The sequence below is a fragment of the Leptodactylus fuscus genome, chromosome 1 (genome assembly GCF_031893055.1).
Source record: "Leptodactylus fuscus isolate aLepFus1 chromosome 1, aLepFus1.hap2, whole genome shotgun sequence".
Classification (NCBI taxonomy): Eukaryota; Metazoa; Chordata; class Amphibia; order Anura; family Leptodactylidae; genus Leptodactylus; species Leptodactylus fuscus.
The window spans coordinates 336,442,873-336,465,887 of record NC_134265.1 but is presented as its reverse complement, the minus strand read 5'-3'; the positions used below and the strand labels follow the sequence as shown (position 1 = coordinate 336,465,887).

Here is a 23,015-nt window from a genome sequence, read left to right as displayed (position 1 = left end):
GAACTCTGAATCTAAGTCCAGGTCCTCTGGCACTAAATCCCGGTCAGTTTCCCCACATGAGCCCAAACGTGTATCACGGCCAATACTCCAACCTGCCAGCTTCTCATTCACAAAGGGAGAAGTACACAAACTGAGACAAGAACAGTCACAAAAACCTGCAGCCGACCCTGAGCAGGAATGTCTAGCCCATGTACCAGCAAAGGCACCATAGGTCCCAACAGAGACTGTACAGGACAATGGACATACATCCATATAGGCGCTGACACAGCACAGCTCTAATGTTGGGGTGCAGTGACGACACTGTGGATGTACCTGAGGGGCCTGCAGATAATACACAATCTGTTTGGGATATGGATCTACCTGATGATTTCATAGAAGTGGATGGGGGACAGGAGAATATACAGAATAATGTGTGTGATTTTTTCGTTCCACTAACATCGGGTACACAAAGTGCGACAGACCCCTCTAGTGCAGACCCTCGCCCTGATAACCCTGGCAGTGCGCCCTGTCAGGAACCTCCCAGGAACGCCTGGAGACGTGGCGCTCTGTCTTTCACCTCTGGCGTTCACTACACTGGCCAGGCGTTTAAGAGGAGGAACGTTGTGAGGTTCAAGCACCGAGGGGCCAAGGAGGATCTCCCAGACAGATTTGTGGTGAGGGAGCTCCTGTGTCACCAGGTGGAGTTCACGTCGGCTGACATCCTTACCATTATAAACCTACCAGACAGACAGGGCTATGATGTCAGCTTTAAACTCATGGCTATTCTGGATCGGTTCTGGGCGAATCACACCCATCTCAGGGACATGGTGGATTGGAGTAAATTCACTTTCATCCCTATCTCCAGGCCAGATACTGTCACAGTTAACATCATTTTCTGGAACGAATCTGTTCCTCCCCAGGATATTGTGGTGTGGCTCAGAAGACATTGAGACCTGATGTCTGACCTCACCAAGAATAGAGACACTGATGGTATCTGGACTGGAGGATGGAAGGTTCTGGTGAAACTGCACCATTATAACATTACGTCACATCTGACAAACTTCTTCTTTATTGGCAGAGATAAAGGGGTCTGCTTTTATCCTGGTCAACCCAGGAAGTGTTAAGTGTGGTAAGACTGACCATATGTCCAGTGTGTGTACAGTGGTCAAGTGCAGCCTGTGCGGGGAGCTTGGCCATGTCAGCACCAACTGCCAGAACATCTGCTACAACCTATGCGGGCAGATGGGTCACCCACAGAGGGACTGTCCACAAGCCTGGCACAATGTTGGTAAAGAATATCCTGACGATGAATTGGTGGCAGTGGAAGACGCCTTAGAGCAGGAGGCCCTGATGTCAGGGACAATACTGACCAGGCAGGAGGTCCAACAAGAGTCAGATGAAACTTCACCAGAACCCCAGCCCTTAGACATCACACAGGGTAACATGGAGGTGGTGACTCAGGACCAGCCACAGGCAGCCTCTCTTGTATTGCCATCTGTATCTGAAGATGGTCAGGTAAAACAAGGCAAGCGGAGGAAAAAAGACCCGTCCTCTCGCAGGCCTGAGCAAGACGACAACACAGGCCAAAAAGCCAGTAAAACAGTCAGTAGTGGAGCTGGAGTGATGGTCCTGTCCAACAGGTATGACGTATTGTCAGAGTCAGATGGTGACTACGAGAGAGAGTTGCAAAGGATAGATGGGGAATGTGAAGAAGACACAAGGCATCCCCCAACAAAACGGAAGCCCATTGCTGTGGAGGCTTCAGTAGAGTCTGACATGGAGACTGGTGGTAGATAGGGGGACTCAGACTCTGACTTATGATGGCGGTCACAACTATATTCCTCTTCTGCTGTGTTATAATGACTGGGTTCTTTTTTACAATTTGTTCCACCAATGTGAATAGCATCAAAGTAGGAAGTAGGAGACAAGCTGTATACGATCACCTCAGATACCTGATCGCAGATGTCATATTCTTACAGGAAACACGCTTGACCACTTTAGAGCACCTGCATGAGGCTGAGAGGGAATGGCGGTCCTTCTTACTGGTCACTGACTGTGGAGCCTTATGCCGGGGTAGCCATATTGTTTAGTACCACTGATGTCACTGTACACAGGATTACGGAGGTACATATGGGTAGATGTTTGGTTCTGGAGTCCACGGTAGGAGGCTCCGCTTCATAAAAATCTATGGCCCCCAGATAGTGGCTGAAAGAATTCAGTTACTTAATGAGGTGAAGCAATATCCATTCACCTCTGTACCTGTGGTATTGGCGGGAGACTTTAACATCACTAGATCATCGGGTGACAGGTCCTCCGCCAGTTCGGTGGCCAGAGACTCCAAGGTCCTTAACAGTATCATTCAGCAAGCCAATCTAAGTGATGTGTTCACACAGGGTGGTCGGAAGCCCAAGTTTACTTACGGTTCTGCTGGAAGGAGTAGTAGGATAGACATGGCCTTTGTATTACCCACAGAAGTTATAAGTGGGATAATGGAAAAAACTGTCCCATATTCTGACCATCTGGCATTATACTTCTGCTTGGGCACCACTAAGCGTCCTGACACTGGTAGGGGGTTATGGAGACTTAACTCCAGTCTACTGGACGAGGGTCATGTCCAAAATTGTGTTCGCCCTCTTTTACTGAATCAACTGGAAAGAGTGGACTTTTATGATTACATGGCTGACTGGTGGGGGGATGTCAAGGAGGAGATCAGATCCGTCTTAAGGAGATTGTCAGTTAAGAAGAGTAAGTATAGTCAGTATCTCAGGCTGCGGAAAGAATTAGTCACTATATTCGGCGGGCGTGGATAACCAATAGAAGATTGACCGGCTGAAATCTGAGATCAGTCAGTATCAGTAACACAGGTATACAAAACCTTTTAAATGTAGATTGTGAGCCCCATTTAGGGATCACAATGTACTTTTTTTTGGATTTAGGTATGTCTTTGTAGAATGGGAGGAAATCCACGGAGAGAACATACAAACTCCTTGCAGGAATGGACATTAGACCAGTGGAAATCTGTGCTTTGGTCTGATGAGTCCAAATTTGAGAACTTTGGTTCCAACCACTGTGTCTTTGTGCGACGCAGAAAAAGGTGAACGGATGGACTCTACATGCCTGGTTCCCACCCTGAAGCATGGAGGAGGAGGTGTGATGGTGGTGGTGGTGGTGGTGGGGGGTGCTTTGCTGGTGACATTGTTGGAGATTTATTCAAAATTGAAGGCATACAGAACCAGCATGGCTACCACAGCATCTTGCAGCAGCATGCTATTCCATCTGGTTTGCGTTTAGTTGGACCATCATTTATCAACAGGACAATGACCCCAAACACCTCCAGGCTGTGTAAGGGCTATTTGACCAAGAAGGAGAGTGATGGGGTGCTACACCAGATGACCTGGTCTCCACAGTCACCAGACCTGAACCCAATTGAGAAGGCAAAAGGACCAACAAGTGGCTAAGCATCTCTGGGAACTCCTTCAAGACTGTTGGAAGACCATTTCCAGTGACTACCTCTTGAAGCTCATCAAGAGAATGCCAAGAGTGTGCAAATCAGGAATCAAAGCAAAAGGTGGCTACTGTGAAGAACCGAGAATATAAGACAGATTTTCAGTTGTGTCACACTTTTTTGTTAAGTATATAATTCCACATGTGTTAATTCATAGTTTTGATGCCTTCAGTGTGAATCTACAATTTTCATAGCCATGAAAATACAGAAAACTCTTTGAATGAGAATGTGTGTCTAAACTTTTGGTCTGTCCTGTATATATATATATATATATATATATATATATATATATATATATATATATATATATATCTTACACACACAACTGCACTCTTCACAAGAGTATAAGAAGTATATTACTGTTGGATAGGTACAGTACATTTTATAATATACAATATAAGGACAATTTGCTGTTATTTTTCGGGGTTTATTATATGTGTTCTGTATTGTAATCTCCACGGATGTAAATTGTTAATAGCCCGCCGCAGGGTTCCCATGTGACAAGCTTCTCAGCAACAAGACGACATTTGGTTTCATTAAACAAACATTTATTCTATCTCCTCTGAATAAACAAGACCTTAGTGAAATGCTGAAATGGAGAGAAAGTGCAATCAATTACAGAAAGTCAATACAAGCCTGATTCCCAGGACTGGTAATAGAGTCCTGCAAGGCAGAAAAAATCTTCCCGCTGATAGGGACTTATCTCTGAGCAACTCAACCATCACAAGCCAAAGCTATGCACTACCTCTACCTGTGTGTGTTATGTCCAGTAGTAACAGATATTACACATACATTTACATATAATGTTAAATGATCTTTGCTTGCCTTAAATTCTCATCACCTCTGAAGCTGCATTTACATGTTTGAGTCTAGAGATTCCCAGTACTATGCTGGTAGTCATTACCCTATCACCTAAGTAATATCCCCTAATGATGTGCTCTTTTCCTCTCCATCTAATCTCCTTGTTCAATCAAATAAGTGAGAAATCCATCAGTCCCATTGTGTGAAATGACTTTCTTTGTAATGTATCTTTTTGTCTGTACTTGAACCCTACAAATTGTACAGCGCTGCGGAATATGTTGGCGCTATATAAATAACATTTATTATTATTATTATTATTATTATTATTATTATTAAATCCATCAGGAATGGAGATCAGTCGTCTCCCCGTTATCCGTTACCCTTAGATCGGATCTGTCTGTCAGGCATCTGACTTAAGCAGCAGCTCTCCCCCACAATACAAGGAAATACTATTAGTAAAACCCTGCACCCCGTGTGCTCTAGAAGATTTGTATAAGGCTGCTTGTTTCAGCTTCTTCACTTTTTTTCTTTCCTGTTGCTGTTACAGATAGGACAATGATGATTGAGAAGAAAAATTTTCTCTGTCTAAAAAAACAAAACAAAATAAAACAAACAATAACAGTCTGATAGTTCTAAATACAATGTAATGGGGTATAAAGGCACCCCTCCCCCCTCTAAAAAAAAAACAAAAAACATATCCAACCTGGTTATGAGTTGGGACCCCCCTAAGTAAAATTGTTACCCCATTTTGTGGCCACGTCATAATTTATAACCCCCATTTTAGGCTCCACACAGTATATGACCCTTTTTTGCCTACAACAATATGGGACCCCTTTTTTGGTCCCCACCATAGTATATGACCCCCATTTTTCCCCTCCACAGTATATGACCCCCACAAAGTGATATGTTAACAGGATAAATGCCAGAGGGTGGCATTTTTTTTAATCAGTAGTAATAACTAGAGATGAGCGAACAGTAAAATGTTCGAGGTTCGATATTCGTTTCGAGTAGCCCCTCAATATTCGACTACTCGAAACGAATATCGAACCCTATTATAGTCTATGGGGGGGAAAATGCTCGTTTCAGGGGTAGGCAACGTTCGATCAAATGACACTTACCAAGTCCACGAGTGAGGGTCGGGCTGGATCCTCCGAGAAGTCTTCTCCGTGCAGCGCCTACAAGTGGGCATGCGCAGTTGGCTCTGCCCAGGCCCGATGCCTGGCAGAGTGAATGAAGAGTCGGAAGACGCCGCGGGGACGCTGCACAGAGAAGACTTCTAAAGGTAGGAGAAGAACCAGCGTTGATTGGCCGACTGTATAGCATTCGGCCAATCAATGCTGGTTCTGCATCGAACTTTTCCATTCCAATAGCGAGTGGTACTCGATCGAGTACGAGTATTTCGAATACCGTAGTATTCGATCGAATACCTACTCGATCGAGTACTACTCGCTCATCTCTAATAATAACATTTACTCCCCCATCCATACTCTTGTCCAGGCCGGCCTCTACTGCCACCACCAGGGCACAGATGTAACTGCTTCTGAAGAATGCCAGGAAGCTGGTCCTAGTGTCCTGGCATTGTTCAGCATTAGAGATGAGCAAATAGTATTCCATTGAATACCTCGCTCCCATAGGAATGCGTGTAAGCGGCCGGACACCAAGGGGTTAAGTGCAGTGAATATTCGATGCGTATAACCCCTTGGTGTTCGGCCGCTTACACGCATTCCTATGGGAGCGAGGTATTCGATCGAATACTATTTGCTCATCTCTATTCAGCATAGTTACTTATGTGTAGCGCCGCCTAGAGGCTGACCTGTACAGACACATGGACAGGTGAACAAATTATAGGCAGCCACTTATTGCAATAATACATTAAGCCCCCTAGTTTATTCCACCTCCTAAAAGATGTGCCCCTGTATGTGGCCCATTGAAACCCTTTGTGCTCTTTATATTATTATCTTTCTAGGTTACACTTTTAGTCTTTTCAAAGAAAAATTACCATAACATTTTGTTATCATAAAAAATCCTCGTCCTGTGGCTACATTACCTGCGGCTAATGATCTCATTTCCATTCCCTCAGATCCCACGACACTAATATTCCATAGTAAGTGCTTTAGGGTGTTTGTGTATAACTAAGGAGCACGGACTTTGCCCATGTTTAATATGATGTAATGATCATGTACGGTATTGAATAAGATCTCAGGGACTCTCTAAACGGAACGAGCTCTGCATTGTAATGTAATATTTCTTTAAGACTTGTCTATGTAATGAGAGAATAAACCAGATCCAGCTCTATTATAATTAAAAGGGAAAATTACCTATTTTTTTTTTTTAATCAAAACATTATACATTTTTAAAATTGTTTTTTTTTTCCCGAGTTTATCAATATTTTTTAAAAATTCTTAGTCCCTGCAGTTCTGACTCTGACCACTAAGCCAAATAATATACGGACACACCATTTTCTGCAGGAGATATCTTTGCAGCAGCCACGTCACTTACAGCACACTGATAACTGTTATCCTGTAGATTTAGATAAGACACAGAATTTGGCATTCACAATAGGTCACAGCTATCTACTCCCCTGAGCTAAGATCACAGAATAGTCATAGAAAACTCTCCCATAGAAGTCAGCCATCTCCTAGAGTCAGGAACTCAAACTATTTTAGGCTTAGTGGTAAGTTCAAATTATAAGAATTTTAGAATTTAAAAGAAATATAGATAACATAGAAAATTAAAAACATCAAAAGTTCTTAAATATATCCTGTTGGGCCGCCTGTAGCGTCGATACAAGATCAGAACCCTGGATGGGTGTAGGCAAAGGATGAAGCAACACATGGAGGCCGGAAGTCCTGCACATATCGCTGATCCATTGGTCACCCCTAGTAGTGATACAAGGGGCACTGACTGTCATATAAGATGGCCCGTCAGATCATCACAACAGCAGTGGGGGCAGGGTGTCCCTCTATAGCAGCATAAAGCACTTCACAAGGCCTCCATACTCTAAGGCCCCTTGCAGACGACCATGGCGGGGGTCAGTGTGCTATCCGGGCTGCAAAACTCAGGACAGGATCGATTTTTGGCTGGTTTTGCAGCATTGAATGAATGGGGTTGCGAAGGCCAAGGCATGGATGGACCACGGATAACATGGGTGTGTTACCAATGCCGGCTGGCCCACGGTGGTGTGTAACCAGCCTTTACCTGATCATTGCGCGATACCAAGCAGAGACTGGATTCATCTCTATGGCTATATGGCGATATGGTTATAACTTGTATTAGTCCAGCTTTCTTGTTCATGGTAACACTGTAAGTGAAGGTGGTGGCTGGATGACAATGGCAGGGCACACAATGGGTGCCATGACACCAAATTTCCTTCTGCTAGTCTCCTGGTACAGAGACAGGGGTGTATAATAAGAGGTCACCTGTGACTGCAGGCCAGTGTCACCGGATTTGGGCTTTCCTCTGATAGCAAACCATGTATTGAGGCCTATATAGTAAGACCCTGCACATATTACCACTATTGATAACGGCTCAGGTTCCCTGTAACTAAGGAACATCAGTATAAGACAAGGTAAAGATGTCCGAGACGTGATGTGTCTGCCATTTTATCACATGTAAGTGACTTCCTATATAGATGAGAGGAGACTTCACAGGTCAGACATCCTTTGTCTTTGGCCTCTCTCGGGGCAGAATCTGTGGAACGAAACTCTGATATTTGTGCCGGAATGACAAATGTATTTCTTGTTCTTTGTTATTATATGCTCAGAAATTGTCCAAAAATGTCTGTACACTACAAAGAAAAGTTTCCAAAGGCTGTAGAACAACTATAGACTAATACCATAGTAGATGCAAATGTAGCTTTTCCTTGCCTATATAGAAGGGGGGCGGCCCATGAAAAATATGGAATTGGTCCCTTATTGGTTTTACCACAAGGACTGAAGTGCCTGGTTTTTGTTTGCTCCTCTTCTAGGGTTCAATGGGCCACAATGCAGAGAATACAGCAAGTAGCAAAAGAGAAGGGACCAATGAAGTCCATCTTCAGGGGCCCCATAGTACCTGCTCAATAGATCTCTACAGTACATATGCTCTTTGGTAAAAGCAATTCATGTTTTAGCTCGATAAATCTTCGATACTCAAATTCATTGTAATCTATGTGCCATATACAAAGAGAGTCAAAAAATCTGGATCTTGTGCTTCACCAAGCAACATCATCCTTATACCAAGGAATGTTGGGCGTATCACTCTTCTGTGGATGTATATTGGCATGAGCTTTTAGTGAGGCATTGGACTATACCAAGTGGTTAGGTTCAATATGTCCCATCAAACGACATTGTTGTCCTGTGACTGCTCCCTTTGTATTACAATGGTCGATCAATGCACTATGACCTATTAAAAAACAGGGGTTTTCACATGTAAAAATCAATAATGAAATATTTTTGAAAATATAAGTAACGAAAAAATTTTGTTTTAAAGATTTTCTGTAACCATCTAAGTGGCGACAGTCTGTTATCTTGATCGGTGGTCGATTGAATGACCGTGAATGCAGGAAAAGATCACTAGTGATAAAAGATCGCCAAGATGGTTGGAGAAAATGTTACATTTGGAATGACATTGTTGCAAAAATGTTTAGCGTCTACTTAATTAAATATGGTGATGTTCACCAAAAACCTCCTCCAACCAGACATTGAGTGATGAAACAATGCGGCCTCCTCGGGTTATGATCTATCCTTGTGTCGGACTGGCCCACCAGAGCCCAGATCAAACCCATTGGTCCAGCAGAAGACACTCAAACCATAGAATTCTTGAATGATTTTTGGGACCCACTCTACAACAATCCCTAGGAATTAGACCATAGTACCCTTAAAATGTATTTCCTAGGGGTTGTTGTAGAGTGGACCCCAAGCATCATTTTATCTGGTGGACCCAAGGAACTTCAGCCTGACAAGGGATCCTTCTATTCTAAATGAAAGATGATCGGACTACACAACCAAAATGAGGACCTTCTTGTGATGCTTTCTTTGCCATGATCCACATCCTCACCTTCCTGTTTGCCATATGCACCAATGTCCGTCACAAATGTTGCCTTTGGTTGAACCAAGTCCCAAAATGACTTCTTGGGGGTGACATCAAGAGGAAGCCACCACTCCAGTTTATAAGCCATACCGTTACCACCGCCTGCCATGTTCCATCCCATCCCTCAACTTGCACAGTGTTACATGAGCACAGACATTATAGTTCCCTGGTTATGACGGGGTTAAGAAATAGCTGTAATTTAGGAGAATCCCAGTATAAATAATGAGAATAACCGTCACACCGAGCGGAATAAATGTATTACACAATGATTAGAGACCACAGAATAGCAGCAAATTGATGCCAGAAGCTCCATAAAGAGAATTGGTGATGTTTCTGCATCCGCAGCATTAATCATGGTGTAGTCCGGAGCGGCTGGCACGTCACGGGCGCATATTCACCAGCTCATTTACATGGCATTACCCTTATTTTCCAGCACTCTGCATTTTATCATAATGACATTAATAAAGTGAACGATGGCCAATTACTCCATTATATTAACATCACGGCGGGCGGATTACATTGCATTACAAGTTAACATGTTATAGAGCTCTCGTCATTCCATATAATTTAATGTTTCATTTTTTTTTTATTTTTTTTTTTTTGGGGGGGGGGGGGAGTTTTTGATATAATTTAATACAGCTGTGTATTGTGGAATACTGCCGAGTCAGCAATATATACATAGTGATGTTCGTGAAATTAAATATTGGAAACACACAGGGGTACGGTAAACATTGGAATATGGTTAAGGAGGTGGCTATCTAGGGTGGCATGGGGCGGGGAAGACTCAGCAACTGCTTTGTGTGTGCAAATGTTGCACAAACGTACAGAGGTGTGGTGGAACAAGGCATCTGTGTAATTCTCAATGGAGTGATTCCCTCCATTGGCATTGACAATAGTGACTATCAAAAAGTGGGAAGTGGTTTGTAACAACTGTAATTAAATGCAATTAAATCATAGAACATAATTCGAAAAGCCTGGATGAATTGGCAATGGACGTTAAACATATCAAGTTAGAACTACAAAAAAATTCTCATGAGTTTGACACCTTGAAGAAAGTTAGATGAGGCTGCCGGTACATGGGAAAAACAGATCCAACTCACAAAGAGTAAGAAATACCAAAGAGATCTGACTGATGCACAAAACAACCGCAGTCCAGGGACAGCTCCTATAGGACTCGCTCCTCATCCATGTCCTCTGTTCTCTACTGGAGGTGAATCTGTGACATCATTTAGACGTGAAAAACATTTTACACGTCAACATAAAAGAAAGCAGGATTCTGCTGGCAATGGATATAAAAAGAAAATGCTACATTCAGCGGGGGCGGAAACTAACCACAACTCAGACACATTACAGGTAATTCATTTATCTGATGTTACCTTAACTAAATCACAGCTTGAAGTTCTTAAACTTGGTTTAAATTTTGTATAAGGTTGAGCCAATCTTGACTTTTCAGGATCGATTTTGAAATCCGATTTCCGATCATTTTTCATTCGAACCCGATCTCGATCCCAATTCCGATCCCAATGCAAGTCAATGGAATTTTTTTACTAATCGGAGATCGGATTTTAAAAACAATCCTATTCACTATACAACATGGAATCTAACTATTGAATGCTTTAATTGTTAGAGTCCACGCTGTGTAGTGATTTTTTTTTAATCCTCTGGCTACTTAGTCCCCCCTGGTGTCCACTTACCTGCAGTGATGGCTGGTCCAGTGCCCAGTGTTCTCGTTCTTCTTTGCCTTGCTGCCCCCTGCCTCCCAGGTTAGGAGAGTGTGGGTGGGTACTGGGAGGGGAAATGTCACGTCTCCCCGTCTTGTACCTGCCCACATTCTCCTAAACCACAAGCCCCACCTTCTTCCTAGCTCTTTAACACTAACCTGGGAGGCAGGGGCAGCGAGGCGAAGAAGAACGAGAATACCGGGCACCAGACCAGCCATCTCTGCAGGTAAGTAGCTACTAGAGATGATAGCTAGTCTCCCATTAGAATGAATGGACGCAGCTGGCGTGCAGCGGGTTAAGGCTGTGTGCCGGCTGCTTCCATTCATTCCTATGAAACCGCAGCGGAGCCTTCACACTGAGTATACACTCCGCTCAGAATGAGTGGAGTGTATACTCAGTGTGAAGGCTAACATTGTTAGCTTTTCCCACAATGCTTGGCCAGTAGCAAAGCATTGTGGGAAATAATCACCGATCTCGATCCCAACTAAAAAGATTGTGTTCAGAATTCCGATCGCGATCGTGAAATTGTCTCGATCGCTGATCGGAATCCGATCTTTTCCGAACATGATCGCTCAACCCTAATTTTGTACCCTCCACTAGGTTTGACACATTTACAGCAGTGAAAGATCTCCATCTTTTTCCTAGAAAACTAATGTTCAAAAAAAATGTTTCATAGAGATGAATCTCGGGGGATTTTTACCACTCTAGAAGAACATCGTGCTGTACGTACTCTACAGGAACTTTTGGATGAGCAAGAGCCATCTCCCTCTACATTGTTTCCATCATCTATCATTCCATCATCGACTAAATTTCCCTCTTTGAATATGATACACTACGTTGATCTCTTCGTCCAGCTGGTAAGCAAGGAATTTGAAAAAATCCCACCCACGATCTTGGATCACAATGTTACATGTGACCAAAGAAAGCCAATCAAAGAACAGTCCTCCATGACAGATCTAGTAATTAAACAATCAGATAAGGGGGCAAGGTGGCACTTTGCCCAAAGACATTTTATAGAAGGGAAGCTTTAAGACAACTGAGAAATGTTCTATGTTATAAAAAACTAACACATCACCCAATACGACAATTTACATTGGAGTTATCCACTTTGTTGCAGATAGCTTTGGGCCAGGGGGTCATTTCTCAAAAGCAGTTGTCTTATTTACTTCCAGAATTTCCAACATGTGCAACATTCTACATGTTACCCAAGATACATAAAAATCCGATGTGCCCCCTGGGAAGACCTATTGTTTCAGGGATTGGCAATCTCTGCGACCCAGCGTGTAAATTTATTGACCACTATTTACAACCTCTCATTGAGATCCATCCATCATATGTTAAGGATTCCTCTGATATTCTTTTAAAGGTGGATGGATTACACTTAGAGGAAGACATGTTTTTGGTCACGTGTGACATTGAATCGTTGTATACATCAATTTGACACAGTGATGGGCTTACAGCAGTCAAAACATTCCTTGAAATGGCCTCTGGATGAGTTTGTTACAACTTTTGAGGTTCATCCTAACACATAATTTTTTTCTTTTTGAGGGTTCAGTCTTCCTACAGCTCCAGGAAACAGCGATGGGGGCGTCCTGTGCACCCTCATACACTGACCTGTTCCTGGGGCGGTAGGAAAGATCCATCTTTTTGACCGACCCAGCCCCCCTCATCCAACATGTACAAAATTGGTGGCATTTTATTGACAATGTTCTACTCATTTGGCAGGGACCCATCCATGAGTTGGGAAAATTCATGGGATACTCTAGCCATAATGACAAGAACATCAAAGTCACCTGGTCATATAGCCGCCAATAGAATTTTTGGACATTAAATTGATCATGGGTACAAATGGATATATTAATACGAATTTATATTGCAAGCCAACTACAACAAATTCGTTGCTTCACTATCTCTCTTCATCAGTCCTATGGAGTGCTCATGTGCAACCACCACTGTACTCAATATCAATGCCTCCCCGGGGGTGACAAGACACCTGTCCTGGCAATCTGGGGATGTCCTGGTCATTGGTCTCATCGTCTATCATTTATTAGCAATTGAGTAGACTTTATTTTCACTCTGACCACTAAACCTAAAAATAGGCTGACACTTGCCAATATTGTAGGGACTTTCATTGTAGTAGTCACCTCACTTACATCGCAAACACTAAGAACAGGATTACAATAAAAGATAGCCCTATATATAACACTGACTTCTCATTACGTCCACTACTGACAGCTTATCTACCCTGCCCCCACACACCCATGCCATTGTGATTATGGGAATCAGTTATATACTTGACCTTATGAGCCTGTTAAGGTGGTCACGATGGACTAATCTACCGATTAGATTTCGAGTCACATCCTAAGACTTGGCAGTGTATTTTATATATAGTTCTATATATGAGAGTTTCACAAATCTTTCCTCTATAGACAAAGCAGTCATTGTGGTTCCCTACCCCAGGCATTAATATCCACCACTACGTGTTACGGCTCTTCGATCAGGACTGCGACCACATAAAAGATAATTATTCCGACCGTTCGAGAAGCCAACGGCTTTACTGTTGCAATAAAATGGCACAAAACAAAGTCGTATATATTGTCAGATGCGCTGTGCACCATGGCCTATAAAACTCTCCAGAGCCATCAATCTCCAGCCTCGGAGTATTTGTCAGTATTGGCAAGAGAATACAATGGAGTCTTCATAAAATCTCATCTTCGTTACTGCGCTGAGGTGCGAGCGCACGGCCCGGGCTTCAGATCCAAATTCTTGTGAACCCTATAAATTCAGGGCAGCCCCTATAGCGAAGCCTATAGAAACACTAACCTGCATTAGGCCTGCAATACAAACAGTTGGAGAATCATCCTTTTAAGGCTGGGTTCACACTAGCGTCCTTTGATCAGTCAAACATTAATATCCATTTATGTCTATTATAATAGGTGTCTTTTAATGGACCCCACCATATCGTAGTGTGAACCTACATGCACATGAGCGGTGACCTTTCGTAATGTCTGCAAACAATAAACTGCAAAAACTCATGTCCGGTTTGCATCAGTATGACTTGTAAGATTCCCTAGACTTGTATCTGTGAGCCTGGGCTGCAAATACAGGCCTGTGCTATAATTTGCTGATTACTAAAACTATGGACGTGTGTATGGATCTGTATCTCTATCCACAATGGCAGACAATATACGAAAAATTCCATGAGGCTGAATATACTTATGTTGCCCAGTAATTATATGGCAGGAGCAATATAACTAAAACACAATAATAATCCAATTCACTAAACCTATCACCGGACCAAGGGACATACTAAGGTAAGAGGGGCAGAGGTGGCGGGAATTTCTGAATCCTGGTACCTGAGGGTCTATGGGAGAAATCCATTTTAGATCATGTTCTCTCAATAGGAATTGAACCCATGGCCCCACTAATGTAAGGTATTTTGCCCTCCTCTGAATTAACACTATAGAGTTTCTTTTTAACTCAAAATATTTGTAACGGTGTGCAGATAGCACTTTCTCCACTAGATGGCAGCATTGTTGTACATTATAAATATCGACTAGGAATTTCTGCAGCTGTCATGTTAAAGAGGACCTTTCACCACTTTTGGGCACATGCAGTGTTATATACTGCCAGAAAGCCGACAGTGCGCTGATTTCAGCGCACTGTCGGCTTTCCCGATCTGTGCCCGGTGTAAAGAGCTTACGGTGCCGGTACCGTAGTGCTCTATGGTCAGAACGGCGTTTCTGACAGTTAGCCAGAGACGTCCTTCTGCCTCGCGGCGCCAATCGCGCTGTGCTGTGGAGCGGGGAGGAACGCCCCCTCCCTCTGCTCACACAGCTCATCCATAGACCAGCATTATCAGGAGCGGGAGTGGGGCGTTCCTCCCCGCTCCACAGTACAGCGCGATTGGCGCCGCGAGGCAGAAGGACGTCTCTGGCTAATGGTCAGAAACGCCCTTCTGACCATAGAGCACTACGGTACCGGCACCGTAAGCTCTTTACACCGGGCACAGATCGGGAAAGCCGACAGTGCGCTGAAATCAGCGCACTGTCGGCTTTCTGGCAGTATATAACACTGCATGTGCCCAAAAGTGGTGAAAGGTCCTCTTTAAGGGTAATGCATTACACTAAAGGGGATCACAGTGCCCCTGTTTGCTGCCCTCTAGGGGTAGCCCTCTTAAACATCATGCATGGCTTTTTCAAGTCCATTGCATGATGCGAGGATATGCCAAACCAATTTATTTTATTCCAAAAGGAACAGAATCCCAGCTGTGGACAGCGCTGTTTCAATCTAGTTTGATCTCTTCAGCACAGCGTAGGGAAAACTGGTTTGGCAAGGATGAGAGACTTCTGGACCAGATTACGGGGATAATATTTCTCCTTGAGGAGAGAGCCCTTTTACAGGTGTACGGAGTCTTACTAAGCCATTTTTGCTCCACTGGGGCTTGTGGGAAGAATATGCAAATATATCTTGGAAAACAGATTTGCATTTTCTTCCCACAATGCCCAGCGGAGTAAAAATGGCTTAGTAAGACTCCATACGCCTGTAAGAGGAGAAATATTATCCCCATAATTAAAAGGGGATGTCCAGGATTTAGAGAACAATAAAGACATACTGACCAATCCTTGGCACCCTGTTGCCTAGTCCTGGTCCCATTTACCTCCCATGCCAGTACTCGCTGGTAAGGAATTGATGACGTATTTCAGTGTTGTCCCCAGTCCCTCTCCGTTGACCATTTTTGGTCTCAGTAGTGGCTTTCCACTTGCAACCCAGCGAGTCCTGGCCAGGGCTGAGACTGGGCAATGAAGTGTTAAGGATAAGTCAGTATTCTTTTCTTACACCCACCCCTGCTGCCGCAGAGTTTACTCTAAATGCCACAAAACTGGTACAGAAGTCAGCTTGATACAGATAGATGATACATTGGTTCTCTATGTTACATGCACGACCCCCTCCCCATTACAAATGAAACTATAGAAGAAGAAAAGCACAGAAATTCTATAGAAAGTTATTTGCATTCTATGCACTTTTACATTAACCCTACACTTTCATGTGACGCGGTGTCAGGTCCCTTTGAATGAAGGGATTATGCTCCATTTCCTTCTTGGTTCAGCTCATGTTCCGCGAGAAGCCTCCGGGACAAGGATTAAGACATTAACCTACTCATTAAAGGGAAGTCGTCTTCCAGGCCATAGATAACGGGAGTACAAAGTCCCACCACTCAGTCCTGAAGTGAAGTAGTAGTTTTGGTACTTTGTGTAAATTTAGATACAATTCCCATTGTCCACAAAATATTCAGGTTTACCCCATAAAGACAACACCAAGGGCCAAGACAGGTGGGCTCTCAAAGGGGCATTGCCATTTTAATCCACCTTTTGGTCATGTACTTATCTCTAGAAAGTGGTCTCCAGACCACCACCATATGTGGTGAGGAGGGTGAATAGAGATGTGGCTGCGCACACAAACTACTCCCTTCCAAGAGGATGCTGCAAAAGTTTTTGGGTTTTTTTGCTTTTCTTCCTTTAGATATGCATGAAATTTTGCAGGTTCAGATCATAGAGAAGACTGGGATATGTGCGGGTAATGGGCTCCATATTGGCATGCTATTGAATAGGGCCACTAATAGGGTCATGTGTGGGATATTTTTGCCCACAACCTGGAAAGTAAGGGTTCTAAGGGCTAGTGCACACGGAGTAAAATGGTCCGGATTTTGCCACGTCACAATCCGGACCAAAATGCATCTGCCACAGCTAGCCACATCTGTCACGGCTTCCAACAATCGTGGCCTTCTACTCCGGATTAGGCCCAAATGAATGGGCCTAGTTGGGAGGGAGGTGCCGCGAGGCAGATGCAAGTGGCTGAATCAGCTGCAGAATCCGCCTGAAGAAAGGGCAGCTCGCTGATTTCAATGGGAGGCGTTTTTTTTAGCCGGATTCTGACGCGGATTCCATGACAAAATCCAGCCCATTTTACCCCATGTGAACTAGCCCTAACAGGCAAATATTTATAATAAACTGTTATATCCAGCTCACCCTTGAGTAATGATTGTCTTGCTGTGGTGCACGGAGCCAGGTGGACTTATGCCTGCAGAAATATTCACCAAGGAACCAAGGATAATTTCAGCACCGACCAGGCAACGATGTATTAAAAAATAAACTTTATTCTTTAAAAAACGTCATATCCATAGAGAATTCACAAAACATGCAGTCATACCACACATTGCTACGCGTTTCGGAACTAGTGTTGTTCCTTCTTCTTCTTGTTCTTCTCTTTCATATGGCAAATTTCCATGTTTTTTAAAATGGACCTTAAACCTCAGCTAGCACTTGCCGTCTCAACTTGATTTTCTTCAGCCAGTAATGTTTATGGTAAACGTCTTTGGTGTTTTCAGAGAGAATAAGGTGAACATAAGGAAGTGATGGATTACACCCTTGTAGTTTTAGGGTACTTAGCTCAGTCATTGACAAAATTATTTCTGATATTGAGGCAGCAGCAGCTTTTTTTGCTGCAGATTTTACTGTGTGGGGGAGGGGGGGGTCAGCCAAAGTTAAGTGGGCTTACAATAGGAATGCGAAATACAGTATATCAGAAGCTCAATCCGCTCTTAGCTTTGGCACAAAATCTGCAACAAATACAACAATATTTCCAGAACGTGTTGCCTCAGCCTTAGTAGAGGTCTGGAGAAAAAAGTAAGTAACTTGCTTATGTTGTAACAGGCATGTACTTGTATATTGCTTTATTTGGGGTCAGCATATTCTGCCTTGGTCCTCGGGGTCTTTAGCATGTAGCCGAGGGTCTGGACAGGTGCGGTGCACGGGGTGTTTGGATGTTGAAAGGACAGAGATCAGTAAGTAACACTCCCATCCTGCCTGCGACTGATCTCCATTGCAGGGTGTAATCTCCAGCTCCATCTCCATTCATGTTATCAGGACGGGAGAAGAAGCTGCTTAAGAAGCCACTGCTGAAAGCTTATACAGTCAGAGCCAGGTCAGCCGCCTATTAGCAGCAAGCTGAAGACGTTTCAAAGGGTGGGATTTCATTCTTAGCAAAACTTCCTATACACGGCTCATTTTCTGCTTGTTACTGGGGCTTACAATTTAGTCTTGAAGTGGTTGATCCTTTTTATTAGATGATTTTATCACATAGGTGGGTCCCATTGTTGGCCATTCCCTTCGGCATTACCTGAAGCTTGAAGCTAAAGGGTTTATGTTCCACCATAGAGGATTGTGCAACTGTCAGGGGGTTGTCCGGTCAACTGAAGTACATTAGACCACATTGTGTGATGGATTTTCATTTTTACATACTAGCCTTCTCTGAGGAGACCACCTCTCTAGAAGACTACCTCTCTAGAAGACCACCTCCATAGAAGACCACCTCTCTAGAAGACCACTTTTTCATGCAATTTTGGCTAGTTATCTCAAAGAGATTTCAATGCATATTTATAAAGGTTCAGAAGTTCTAGCAAAAAAGGGTTATTTACCATCACCGATACCCACATTGTTCTGGTTCCATTTGGTTCATTTACATATTAACTTTTCCATCAATCCTGATCTTTCTAGAATTCCATACTTTTCCTTGTTGCAATTTCCATGTTCAGTACAGTTGAGTGAACTGGTTGGTAACCAGCAGGGTTCCTCATGAATTTTCAAAAAATTATTTGGGTTTGCCGCCCCATGAATCATTATGAGGCTCTGGGTTCTCTTCAGGCCACTGAGTATAGTAGAGGAAGAGGACTAGGGGAGACGCAGTAAAATAAACTGCAATATTATCTTGCCCTTGCCTATTGAACGCCTCGCTATGTCCGGTGTATGTTCCCCTTTATATATCTTCTGGTCTCCTGTGATGTCACAGGCCCTGGGGACTTCTGAGGCCTGTGAGAACCTCATTACTCACGTAAGGCACACCAATGTCATACATGCAGTTTCTTCAATGCGATTTGATGTTTGCATGCCCCATGTGACTACTGAAGCTTGATGACAGGGCTCGGTGATCTAGTGTCTGTCATAGCATTTAACCTTTCAATAGAAAACCAGACTAGGCCACAGATAACAGTCGTCATCAATTGTCCATTTTGTCTAAATTCTAATTTATGTTATCATCATCATTCAAGATGATAACCATTGAAGACCAGCCATGAATGCCAAATTGTTTAACACCATCTGATTTACCTGTATATTCTGTGTACTGTATGTAACCCCCAAATGTAAAGCACCATGGAATTAATGGTGCTATATAAATAAATAATAATAATAATAATATTCCTGATGTACGGCATTGGCTAGCTTTATCCTCTATACCCTATAGCTCATGCTATTCTCTATGTTGGGGATATTATTTAAAGGGGTTTTCTGGGTATTTTAGGGTAATGGCCTCTCCTCACAATAGGCCATCAATATCTGCACACTGGAGGTCTGGACTAGCAACACTCAGAGCTGAAACTATATATTGGTCTGCACCAGAAGCCAACATCACTGTCAGTGGCTGCTCCTCAGGACCCATCCGAGTGAATGAGGGAGAAGGTGCAGTACTACACCACTGCCACTACATAATGGATGGAGCCGTCTGCTTCCAGTCACATCCCCTGTATAGTTCTGTTGTCTTAGGTGTCAGACCTCCACCAGATTATGTGATACATGTTGTGTTAAGTTCACCCCTGCGCTGGACTCTCCTTCATTTGGGCCTGCCGGGGACACGAACGAAAGAGCTCATCCATTAAAACAGCGATTACCCATGGATTCCTATAATGCGGCCTGCAGGGTTGTCCATTGGGTTTCCGCCATTTTTATACTGAGACCGGCTGAGAGTCAAGTCCTTAGTGCGGGAATTCTCTCTGCCGATTTTCAGTGGTTTCAGATATGTATCAGAAGATATGTATGTAGCCTTAGCCATTAATGGATATACCAATGACTCCACGACAACTACATTCAGGTCCAGACAAATTAAGTTCTACCTAGACTTGTTGAAAATTGTTGCATAGTTGTAGGAAAGACCCTACAGCGGCAATATATGTGTATGATGTGTATGAAGGAGGTGAGGACGATCCACATGGATTTTTATGTTCAAATATCCTTCAGTTGATACCCCATAAACATGGAAAGTCCTGGTAGTGAGTGATGATGGCTGTAATGGAGGTAGATCTTCACATCTCTGGGCAGCTTCAGGCTGTATGTAGGATTAGGCTTCGACTGTCATTTCCTCCTTCTCACTGACACTTGTTTATTTAGTCTTGGTTATCGGCCTCTCACAATGGTGTATGAGCTGCTGGAAGTAAACAGTCACATTGTCCGCTAATGTCTTGTGCTTGTGTATAGCCAACAGTAAAGTGAGAGCGTCCCATAGCTCCTCAGCCAAGAGGAAAATCACTCCCCAAATGCATCCACTTCTCTAAACTATTCACTAAGGATCTTACATACTGCTGACCACAGAGTATGGGGAACCTGCACCTTATGTGACCACAGAGTATGGGGAACCTGCACCCTATGTGACCACAGAGTATGGGGAACCTGCACCCTATGTGACCACAGAGTATGGGGAACCTCTACCCTATGTGACCACAGAGTATGGGGAACCTGCACCTTATGTGACCACAGTGTATGGGGAACCTGCACCTTATGTGACCACAGAGTATGGGGAACCTCTACCCTATGTGACCACAGAGTATGGGGAACCTGCACCCTATGTGACCACAGAGTATGGGGAACCAGCACCTTATGTGACCACAGAGTATGGGGAACCTGCACCCTATGTGACCACAGAGTATGGGGAACCTGCACCTTATGTGACCACAGAGTATGGGGAACCTCTACCCTATGTGACCACAGAGTATGGGGAACCTCTACCCTATGTGACCACAGAGTATGGGGAACCTGCACCTTATGTGACCACAGTGTATGGGGAACCTGCACCTTATGTGACCACAGAGTATGGGGAACCGGCACCTTATGTGACCACAGAGTATGGGAAACCTGCACCTTATGTGATCACAGAGTATGGGGAACCTGCACCTTATGTGACCACAGAGTATGGGAAACCGGCACCTTGTGTGACCACAGAATATGGGGAACCGGCACCTTGTGTGACCACAGAGTATGGGGAACCTGCACCTTGTGTGACCACAGAGTATGGGGAACCTGCACCTTATGTGACCACAGAGTATGGGGAACCTGCACCTTATGTGGCCACAGAGTATGGGGAACCGGCACCTTATGTGACCACAGAGTATGGGGAACAGGCACCTTATGTGACCACAGAGTATGGGGAACCTGCACCTTATGTGACCACAGAGTATGGGGAACCGGCACCTTATGTGGCCACAGAGTATGGGGAACCTGCACCTTATGTGACCACAGAGTATGGGGAACCTGCACCTTATGTGGCCACAGAGTATGGGGAACCGGCACCTTATGTGACCACAGAGTATGGGGAACCTGCACCTTATGTGACCACAGAGTATGGGGAACAGGCACCTTATGTGACCACAGAGTATGGGGAACAGGCACCTTATGTGACCACAGAGTATGGGGAACCGGCACCTTATGTGGCCACAGAGTATGGGGAACCTGCACCTTATGTGACCACAGACTATGGGGAACCTGCACCTTATGTGACCACAGACTATGGGGAACCTGCACCTTATGTGACCACAGAGTATGGGGAACCTGCACCTTATGTGACCACAGAGTATGGGGAACCTGCACCTTATGTGACCACAGAGTATGGGGAACCTGCACCTTATGTGGCCACAGAGTATGGGGAACCGGCACCTTATGTGACCACAGAGTATGGGGAACCGGCACCTTATGTGACCACAGAGTATGGGGAACAGGCACCTTATGTGACCACAGAGTATGGGGAACCAGCACCTTATGTGACCACAGAGTATGGGGAACCTGCACCCTATGTGACCAATGAGGCCCAATAACAGCCATGACAGTCAGGAGGCAAACCCAAAATTTTTGGAGAATTCATAACTAATATGGCGGAATATAAACAAAAACCTTTGGACATATTGGTATGATCCACCAAATGAAGCTGATGCAGTATTTTCGGATGACACTACAACTAATCCTTTAATTCCTCTGTTAGGGTGCATTCACACTGAGTAAACGCTAGCTTATTCTGAACGTAAAACACGTTCAGAATAAGCGGCGTCTAAAGCAGCTCCATTCATTTCTATGGGAGCGGGGATACGAGCGCTCCCCATAGAAATGAATGGGCTGCTTCTTTCACTCCGTGCAGTCCCATTGAAGTGAATGGGGAGTGCCGGCGTATACGGCAAGCTCTGCTCATGCCGGAGCGTACACGCCGGCACTCCCCATTCACTTCAATGGGACTGCACGGAGTGAAAGAAGCAGCCCATTCATTTCTATGGGGAGCGCTCGTATCCCCGCTCCCATAGAAATGAATGGAGCTGCTTTAGACGCCGCTTATTCTGAACGTGTTTTACGTTCAGAATAAGCTAGCGTTTACTCAGTGTGAATGCACCCTTACACACACACTGTGTTGGGTTTTGTAGACTTATTGCTCAGAAAATGTAAACCTGTGAGTTGTGCCATTGTAGGGCGAGAAAGACCCTTCCATTTATCCTAAGCCCTGATGAAGGATTCAATGGGATCACAGTCTGATCTTCAGAGTATCCAGGTGGGCTTACAACCAAATCAAAGGCAAGTATGGGATGTGGAAGCCACCTGTCATCAGCCAAGGGAAGGAGAAGATCTGTGAAGGACTTCATCAGGATTAGATTCTTTGAGGTTTATTTTTATTTCAGGTGAAGGGGTCAGGTAGTAAAGCCGTTCTTACTAAATTTATTTACAGATCTCAATGAGGTATGGCCGAGGCATGAGCGTATAGGCTCTAATAGAACATGATGACAGAAAGACAAACTGATCAGAGAAAGGGAGCCATGGCTCGACTGATTTATGGAAACAATTACAGGGAGCCAA

General features: G+C 44.1%; 1 pseudogene; it reads left to right on the top strand.

The window, feature by feature from the left end:
- The first annotated feature begins 350 nt into the window (after nucleotides 1-350).
- LOC142219121 (uncharacterized) lies at nucleotides 351-1,776 on the top strand (annotated as a pseudogene).
- The last annotated feature ends 21,239 nt before the right edge of the window (nucleotides 1,777-23,015 follow it).